At 33.5% G+C, this 10,000-nt stretch overlaps 1 protein-coding gene across 1 annotated transcript in view; it reads left to right on the top strand.

Moving 5' to 3' along the window:
• The window catches only part of LOC137652714 (coiled-coil domain-containing protein 1-like), a 27,148-nt gene that overhangs the window by 3,038 nt on the left and 14,110 nt on the right, over window positions 1-10,000 (top strand). The gene's annotated exons all lie outside the window — the stretch shown is intronic.

Genomic DNA, 10,000 nt, shown 5'->3' with positions numbered 1-10,000 from the left:
TATAAATATATATATATACATATATATATATTATATATACATATATATATTTATATATATACATATATACATATATATATATATATATATATATATATATATATATATATATATATATATATATATATATATATCACCTAGTTGGTTTACCATTAAATGTTTTATTAATTTAAAGTTACGAGTGAAAACATAAATAATTATATTATCAATATTATGTTTATAATCAAATTTTGCATATAACTATACGCAAATTTCTTGTACCATTTCTATATCAATTAATTTACCAACATTGATCATTTTACTACTTTTCTACAAAACGACCTAGCAACAAACCAGCAAACGAAAACTCAAAAAAAAAAGATATAAGTTTCTTAAGAACTCCGTCCCAGACAAATAAACGACTGAGATAAGGAGCTCTTTAAAAGATGTGTTAATATATATACGCCTCTTCAACTGCCAGTCCGTCCGTTATTTAGATAAAAGGCAGTTATCAGTCCCCACCTGTGGAAGGTGGAGATCACGTTTCCATAAACCACGCCAATTAAGTCCTTATCATTCTTCTTCGAAGAAACTTTTATAGGGATTCTGAAAAAAGGTTCTTTTGGGTTTAAAGGTCGATCATGAATGGCAGAGGCGATGGACGGTGACGTTACCCTAGCACAATGCCCTAGACTCTAGAGACTGACCATATTATTATTATTATTATTATTACTAGCTAAAATACAACCCTAGTTAGAAAAGCAGGATGCTACATGCCCAAGGACAATGCCCTAGAATACTAGAGACTGACCATTTCATTATTATTATTATTATTATTATTATTATTATTATTATTATTATTAGTACTACTAGCTAAACTACAACCCTAGTTGGAAAAGCAGGATGCTATAAGCCCAAGGGCTCCATCAGGGATAAATAGCCCAGTGAGGAAAGGATATATGGAAATAAATAAACTATATGAAAAGTAATGTAAACACTGAAATAAAATATTTAAAGAACAGTAACAACATTAAAACAGATTTTTCATATATCAACTATAAAAAAACTTATGTCAGCCAGTTCAACATAGAAAAATTTGCTGTAAGCTTTGAACTTTTGAAATTCCACCCATTCAACTACCCGATTAGGAAGATCATTCCACAACTTAGTCACAGCTGGAATAAAATTTCTAGAAAACAGTGTAGTATTGAGCCTCATGATGCATACCAAGCGTTACGAATAGGGCGGTAGTGTCCGGGAAGCTCTAAATGTGAAGGATGGTCAGAATTATAAAAAAATTTATGTAATAAGCATAATAAACTAATTGAACGCCGGTACCAGAGATTAATATCTAGATCAAGAATAAGCAATTTAATGGACCGTAAGTTCTAGTCCAACAAATTAAGATAAGAAACAGCAGCTAAAGACCAGACAGGAGAATAATACTCGAAACAAGGTACAATGAAAGAAGGAAAACAATCTTTAGAATAGACTGATCACCGAAAATCTTAAAAGACTTCCTCAATATATATATATATATATATTATATATATATATATATATATATATATATATATATATATATATATATATATGTGTGTGTGTGTGTGTGTGTGTGTGCGTGTGCGCGCGTGTGTGTATGTGTGTGTATGAGTCTTGTGAAGGAAAAGAAAGCAAATCCCAGAAGTGCTTGGGATGTTTATTTCCCCCAGCCAAAACTATTCCCCCAAAAGAGGTGCTAGTGATACAAAGATAGAAATCATACATCAATAAATAGTAATACAAACATCCAAAAGGTATGAAAATAAATAAATATACCTGAAGCTATAAAATGCAAACCTCTAAAACCAACTGTGGATTTAAAATACAAATAATAAAAAAAATCATTCTCTCCCATATTGCGTCACATCGAAGACATATAACTCCAAGGTACAGTACCTTCCTTACTGTTCGGCTCAACAGAAGTACAATGACACAACGTAATCCGCCTATTATTCCGACTCGCTTTGGACTCGAACTGCGGACCTTTGTCCTAGGCCACAATAGAATATGTTGCCAGTATATCACTGAACCTCACTTTTTCTGCATTGTTACACCCAAGTTCAATGAACCTTATGTAAGCAAACACCACCACCTCCTTTCCCAGCTGTGTTCATTGATTCTCCTTTCTTACTGTAAGGGTAAGGGATGCTTGAAGTGTAATGCAAATGCCCCTCTGGCAAGGTAAGAAGGTAAGGCAAAGGGTCGCAGCTTTGTTGGGTCATGGTGAACAATACGCCTTCCTTGGCACATGTCTACGCGGATAGCCACAGGATGTACACCTGGATTTTTGAGACAATGATTTCTTTCTTGGCGTTATTTTTTATGTTTTAACACAGTTCTAGATTTCCGTATGTGATGGACAGGAGAGAGAGAGAGAGAGAGAGAGAGAGAGAGAGAGAGAGAGAGAGAGAGAGTTGTATAACAACTGAAGCTGATAGCTCCGTGATTTCCTTTTAGTCTGACTGAGACCCCGACCCCCACCAGTCTAATAAATGCTAATTATCTAATTCACACTTGATGTCTAGAGAGGCGATGGATTTTTCAATTATTGGATCCTAAGAACTTTTCCCTCAGCTGTTGAGGCGAGGTTTTTAACCACTATCTATCTATCTATTTATCTATCTTTCCATATACCCATCTATCTAATGCAGTACATATTCCATCCGAAACTTTTCTTATTCGCATATAACATAAACATGTTCAACTTTCAAAACAAATTATCTTCTATCAAATCATCATTAAAAAAAAAAAAATATGCTTTTAGTGCGATAACCATCATTTCAAAGATCGGCCTTCATATGTCCTCTTCCTTTTTCTCTTTCTCTTGTCACTATTGTTCCTGCTTTCTTTTTCTTTTGCTTTACTTATTTCGTAAACCTCTAGGATATAACTGTAATCCAATTCAATTTTAACTTTCTATTTTTCAATTAGATTTGTTATATATAGGAGTTGATTTTCAAGCAAGTTGGCTTCATATTAACTTTAATGATAACATTTATCACATGATTATACTCTTTGTTAAACCATTGTGGTCGAAATCTCTCTCTCTCTCTCTCTCTCTCCTCTCTCTCTCTCTCTCTCTCTCTCTCTCTCTCTCTCTCTCTCTCTCATTATTTTCAATATATACAATGAAAATATGTAAATGTACGCTAATAATCGTAGAGGTTAGATACATCTATTCTTTTTCTATTACCCAGACCTTAGAACTTTGTGGTCAACCTGCTAACTGATGTTTATAATTTATCACTGATATTATTGCATATCTCATCTTTTTTTTACCGTTGTGAAAAGTGTAAGATCACTGTATCCTTATTGTATATGGCCTTTGCTGAAATAAAGATTATTATTATTATTATTATTATTATTATTATTATTATTATTATTATTATCATTATTATTATTATAAACATATATCTCTCCATATTCCTAATTTCAAAAACACACACATATTTATACTGTATATATGATAACACTAACATTCGTGATCTTAAATTATTTTTAAATAAGCCACAAATACCATTAATATCAAATTCAAAATGTCACGGAATCACAGGCCAATAAAAAAAATCGTTTATTGATAAGTACTTCTGCCAAAGATTCGAACCCTGTAAAGAACAGACCGAACTGAGTCAAATGGTATATATTGGCCTTGTGTATATGGAACTGCGATGCAATGGTAGAGCGAATTCGAAATCAAAAGGTATTTGTGGCTTACCTGAAACCCCCCTTTACAAACACACACCCACCCACCCCACACACACACACACACACACACACACACACACACACACACATATATATATATATAATATATATATATATATATATATATATATATATATATTTCTTTCCGGACATGCTAAACTCCCTTCGTTCTCTGGTAGGGGGAGAGGGAGTAGTCAAACCTTGGTGAAGGGGGTGCTTGTGTGAGCATATATATCTGAATATTTAGATGTCATTTTGACGGGTCGCGTACACTAATGTACTATATATATATATATATATATATATATATATATATATATATATAAGTATATATACATATATCTATATCTATCTATCTATCTATCTATCTATCTATATATATATATATATATATATATATATATATATATATATATATATATATATATATATATATATAGTGATCGTGTGACTTTCGACAATCGAAGTTTTTTTGCCTCAAGAAGCTTACGTCACTGGATAATGTAGGCCTACTCATTAATATGCCATCCAAGAAATACAGCTGGGACCCTATTCAATCATTCATTTTCACTTTTGGCTTCTACTTTTCAATTCTCCTGTCATCATTCGTTCTCTCTCTCTCTCTCTCTCTCTCTCTCTCTCTCTCTCTCTCTCTCTCTCTCTCTCTCGACATTCTCTTGTACTTCCAAAGAAACATGTGTGCGGCTGGCCTACTTATGCGTTTTCAAAGAGTATTTTTCATGTTTTTCTTTTGTATTCTAAAATTACCATAATTTCCCTTTTTTTCTTCACGTGTTTCTATATTGTGTTGTGAATTTTACTTCTTTTGTTTTATCTAATATATTCTGTCATACTTTATCTTGGTTTTGTTTTATCTTTTTATGTAAATAAGTTTCATTCTTTTTATATATATGTCATCTGTTGGCAACTGTCTAACAAAATTCATCAATCCATGCGTTTATTCTTTATATTTGAATAAAATTTTATTCTTTTATCAGAGTTACTAATTCATCTTTTATATCAAATGTCAATTATTTCAGCCTTTGTTAATAGTATAGACAATAATATTTGTTTAATAACAACAACGTTCGTGGATCTCATACCCCACCCCCCAACCCCCGTTTAAGAAATTAACTGATCCACTGGATCTTGTCTTATATGGAATCTCTTATTGTCAATCACCTGTCCTGAAATTTTTTAAGATATTTTTTTGATAATCCAATCTGGAAACACCTGTCAAAACACAGCCTCCTAATATGTTTACGGAGGTAATCTTCCCTATATAATAAAGAGCAAGTGTTTGGCTATATATATATATATATATATATATATATATATATATATATATATATGTGTGTGTGTGTGTGTGTGTGTGTGTGTGTGTATTTATAAATAAATATGTGTAGATATAGATATATATATATATATATATATATATATATATATATATATATATATGTGTAGATGTGTATATATACATATATATAAATATATATATATATATATATATATATATATATATATATATATATATATATATATATATATATATATATATATTTCCTGTCACGCTCTCTCCACAAATTGCCGCACCAGCGGGTTGTAGTTAGGAAAGGGGGAGGAGGTGGAAAGAGGTGTGTGTGTGTGTGTGTATCTAAATATTTAAACTTCCTAGGTATACAAGTATAGAATATTGAAGAAAAGCTGACGCTGATTGTTCTCTGAAATTGGAGTGACACATGTCTTCAAAAATACTTTGTCTGAGAGTCAGGTAATAAGGCGTTTGTTTGACGAATATATTCGATATTTTTTGATATTCATTTTCTTAATTCTCTTTCGAATTAAATACTATATGTTTAATCTTTCAACGCTCTCCCTCCCCCCTCTCTCATATGGAACACTTCCCTTCTTACCCCCTCCCCACCCCAAGCTTCCTTTTTCATCACCCCCCATGAGAGATGCTCTTCCTTCTACCACACCAGTGATGACGATGAAAAATGAGGTTGAGGGTTGAAGATTAATGTGTCGGTCTCGCGTCTCACACACCCCCCCTCCTCCTCCTCCTCCTCCTCCCCCTTTCCCCTTGTCCTCTCCCCTTCCGTCCTGCCTTCTGTTCTCCCCCCCTCCCCTTATATATCCTTTTCCTCACTTCCCTCTTCTCCCCTTCATTCCCTCACCCGGCACCCCTCTTCCTTTAACGCTTGCACTCTGCAATCTTCCTGTCACATCCTTCTTTTTTTCTCTCCTTGAGGGAGATCCCTCCTATCCTACCTATCCTCCTCCTATCTCCCCCCTAAGGAATGTAAGCTATCTATCGATAAACATGCCACGTTCCTTTTTCATTTTTCAATCTTTCATGCCATAATTTTCAAACATCTCATTAAAGATTTGTTTAGACTTTAGAGGTTTAACCCAATTAATGGAGTTTATTCTTTTGCAATTTATTTTACACCAATTCCATTAACTTTGTCACATTTTCTGTAACAAATTTATTCTTAGCTTCACCAGCATTTAGATTCAATCTTTCATTTTTTTAGTATATCTTATATTATGTTGCTATGGATGTTTTGCTGTCTCTGATAATTTTCCGCCTTTTTTATCTTGTTATCATCAATCATAATTTCTGCATGATACAAAATCTTGTTTCCTTAAAGGTTGTGATAGTCTATTGGCATTATCAGTCACTGGCAATTCCTGGGTCGGGAGTTCGAGCAACCTCCCAATTCTTATAGGTCTACCTGTTGAGTCTTCAACAGTCATTACCTGACACTCCTTGGTCTTAACTGGGACCTGACTACCGGTCATATGGATTTCCGGTTGGTCTCTAGGACAGGATAGGATTTATCTATTTAGGCTATATAGCCCGGTCCTTGGGCCTGTAAGGCCATTCAATACTCATGTACAATTGGGGAAAACTCTCTAATTACGATTAAGCAAAAGTTATAGGATGCTGGACACTAGAATGGAAGAAAGGATGTAAGAAGAGAGGTAAGTTAGATTATAAAGTAGGTACAAAGACAATCAAGTAATGAATACAGCGCACCCCGTAAGGTGAACTGACGGCACTACCATCAGGTCGTTCTCTAGAACATCATCCTCATGAGTAACCTTTAAACCTGCTTATAACTCATTTCAGTATCTTTTGTAATTCCGTTAAGTAACTTATTTCAGCACCCACTGTAATTCCTGAACAAAATATTACATTTCAACCTTCCAGACATTTTTGTAAAATATGCAGCTTCATTAAAGGCTGGAATTAAGTGAAAAAAAAAATAAGTAAAAAAAAAAAAAAATTAAAATTAAGTGAAAAAAAAATCATAGGGAATTAATTTCTTTTACTAAGTGGGATCCCACAAGGGTCTGTTCTACGTCCAGCATTATGCATGTCACATACATCAGCTGTGACGTCACCAATGTAGTATACTGAGGTCTACTTCGCAATGACATAACTCAAATATATATACACCCAGAAAAACGTATACGAAGACAGGACCCAACATTAAAAAGACAACTAGAACAAAAAAAAAAAAAAAAAAAAAAAAAAAGGATCGAATTGACAGAATAAGTTAATTTGAAAAGAATGGAAGATAGAAAAAAAAATAAATCTAAATTCCAAATAGAACCATTAACTGCATACAATTCTGCATAAATAATGTTAGATAAAAAACCAGCGAATAACGACCAAAGCACAAGAATACTGGGCATGCAATTCGAGTAAAGGGGGAATATCAAGCCATAAGAGAAAGGCTAAAGATAGTCAAGATGCAAATTACAAGGCTAAATAGATTTAGAAGTATGAAAATGAATATTAAAGTCCATTTCTACAAAAGACTTATAAGATCAATAATGGAATATCCACCAATAGTCACGTGGTTAGCGTAAAAGAAATCGAAAAAATAAAAATCCCAAAAAATAAAAATCCAAAATAAGATACTAAGATCCGCAGTGAGAAACCATCGAGACGATGAAGTACTGAAAAAAAAAAATTACAAGGTAGAACCAATTAATAAGAGGATATACAGATTGGCCACTAAAATATGAGTAAACGAGCTCAATACAATGAAGAATTAATGGAGGAAATGGACGCAGAAGAGAAATAACTACCCAAACAACATAGATCACAGATGATTGTGAAGAGTATTTTCATACATTCATCACAATGCACATCAACCATTATACTCATAGGAAATGTTCTTGTGGAAAATGTTATTACAAGAATTTACCATAAATATAATGTATAATAATAAAATAATAAATATAAGATTTAACACTAAGAAAAATGTAACTTTATATAAATAAAATTGTGGTTAACCTACACTTTACACTATTCTTACTATTCCTACCATGGTTAGCTTGCTAACTGACCTTATTCTTCTTACACGCATCTCACAGATCAGCTAAAAAACAAAAATACTTCAACATCAGCCATAATTCCTTTTGGCAACTAAAGTATCAGCCGTAAATTCTATTTGTAACTTATACCAGCATCTGCATAGAATCTGCTAGTCACTCATTTCAATATATACCTTAATTATCGATTGTAACTTATTTCAGCATCTGTTGTACTTCCCGTCAGTAAGTCAATTCTACTCTCGCTGTTTGATCTTAGCCCGATAAACGCCACAATTTATATCACAAACTTCCGACATAATTAAACTCCACCTAACCTCACTTCCTGGCACGGCATATCTACAGTTCGTTGTTGCAATTTATCGGTCAACAAATTAATAATTTTATTCATAACCCTGCAATTTATCCATACCCTTACCTACAATTTAATTGCCAACCGCGTGACAATTTACGGCTTCCCTTGCAATTTATCCGTCCCATTTTATGAAATTTATCTCTATACCATGCGCCAATTCATTCCGTCCCTTGCAGTTTATTCTTACCGTCAATTGCAGTCTATTTATACCTTTATGTTATAATTAATCCATACCTTTCTCTCCCGATTGGCTTCACTTTACGATGCAATATCTGGAGCTGATTCGCTTCTGTTAGTTACCAGCGTTTGTTGGTAGATATTAGTGATACCTTTGAAGGTTCTATTTAAATTCTTTTAAATATGATACAGCATTCTACCATTTGAGACAGCAGCAGAAAATGACGATTTCCACCATTTATGATAGTTGGTGAAAATGACATTTCAAGGGAGATTTAACTGAAGAAAACAATTGCATTCGTTCTCTGAATGACTAAGACGTGTGGTTTGGGATTTCATGAATTTCCTCTTCTTAGGTAAACTACTGCTAATGGCTAATATGTTATTATGGGAAAAAGGAAATGTGTAGATGAGGAAGATAGTAGATGAAGAGAACATTCAACAGACTGAATATTAGAATCCTTCGTAATCTGCATCGTTGAGGAAAGAAGACGGTCAGTTTGAAGGAAGTGGTCAGGCAGATGAGGAAGCATATGAAGAGAGTGGTTTGAATTAAACCTTTTCCCTTCTGTGAAATGAATAGCATCGAAAGAGCTTAGACCCCAGGCTAATTCATATGGAGGTGGCATGTACATGAATATACGGCTCATGTAATGGGAGGAAGGCGTGGAAGAGGTGGGGCTTCGTACCCCCCTTACATGACTCCGCATGGGGAGCAGCTGCATAACAGAATTGGTGCGTCAGGGGATCGCTAATGGGATGGGTTTGGGATTGGATGGGGCAAATTAGATGGTGTGGAAGGATTTTCTACCCTCGGGTATGGGCTATGATGAAAGGGTTCTTGCAATTGAGGGAGAAATCCGAACATGCCATTCGTTATGGCTTTGGTATGCGGGTGCTAAGATTGCGTCATCACCAGGGTTTAAACTTGATGCTGCTGCTTTTTACCTTAAATTACCTTAAAACTTTTCCAATTTCCTTAAATTTGAAACTAGTAAAACCAAAATTACCTTAAAAATATCATTAGCTTTAAAAAATTACTTTAAAACCAAGCAAACTTCCTCAAACTTAGGTAATTACCTTAAAAGTTTAAACCCTGCTCATCACAATGCCAACAAAGATCGTGGAGTTTGTGACTCTTTAAAAATCAATTGAAGCGTTACTGATTATTCAAAATATCATTGTCTTAAAATTTATTAACAATAAAGTGTGCCGCGACAACATTATTAGCGAAATTAATAACTATAGATTAAATACTTTGAATGTTCAAGTAAATGTACTTATTACAGCTATTAGTATCATCTATCACCACCAAGAAAAATCCGTATTATTTTTCCTAAAAATTTATCTCATTAATTTCATAAGTTTATCTTGCTTCATTTGTGTAAAGAA

Source organism: Palaemon carinicauda, chromosome 14, assembly GCF_036898095.1.
Source record: "Palaemon carinicauda isolate YSFRI2023 chromosome 14, ASM3689809v2, whole genome shotgun sequence".
In the NCBI taxonomy this organism is placed as follows: Eukaryota; Metazoa; Arthropoda; class Malacostraca; order Decapoda; family Palaemonidae; genus Palaemon; species Palaemon carinicauda.
This window is presented reverse-complemented; position numbering and strand designations above follow the sequence as displayed.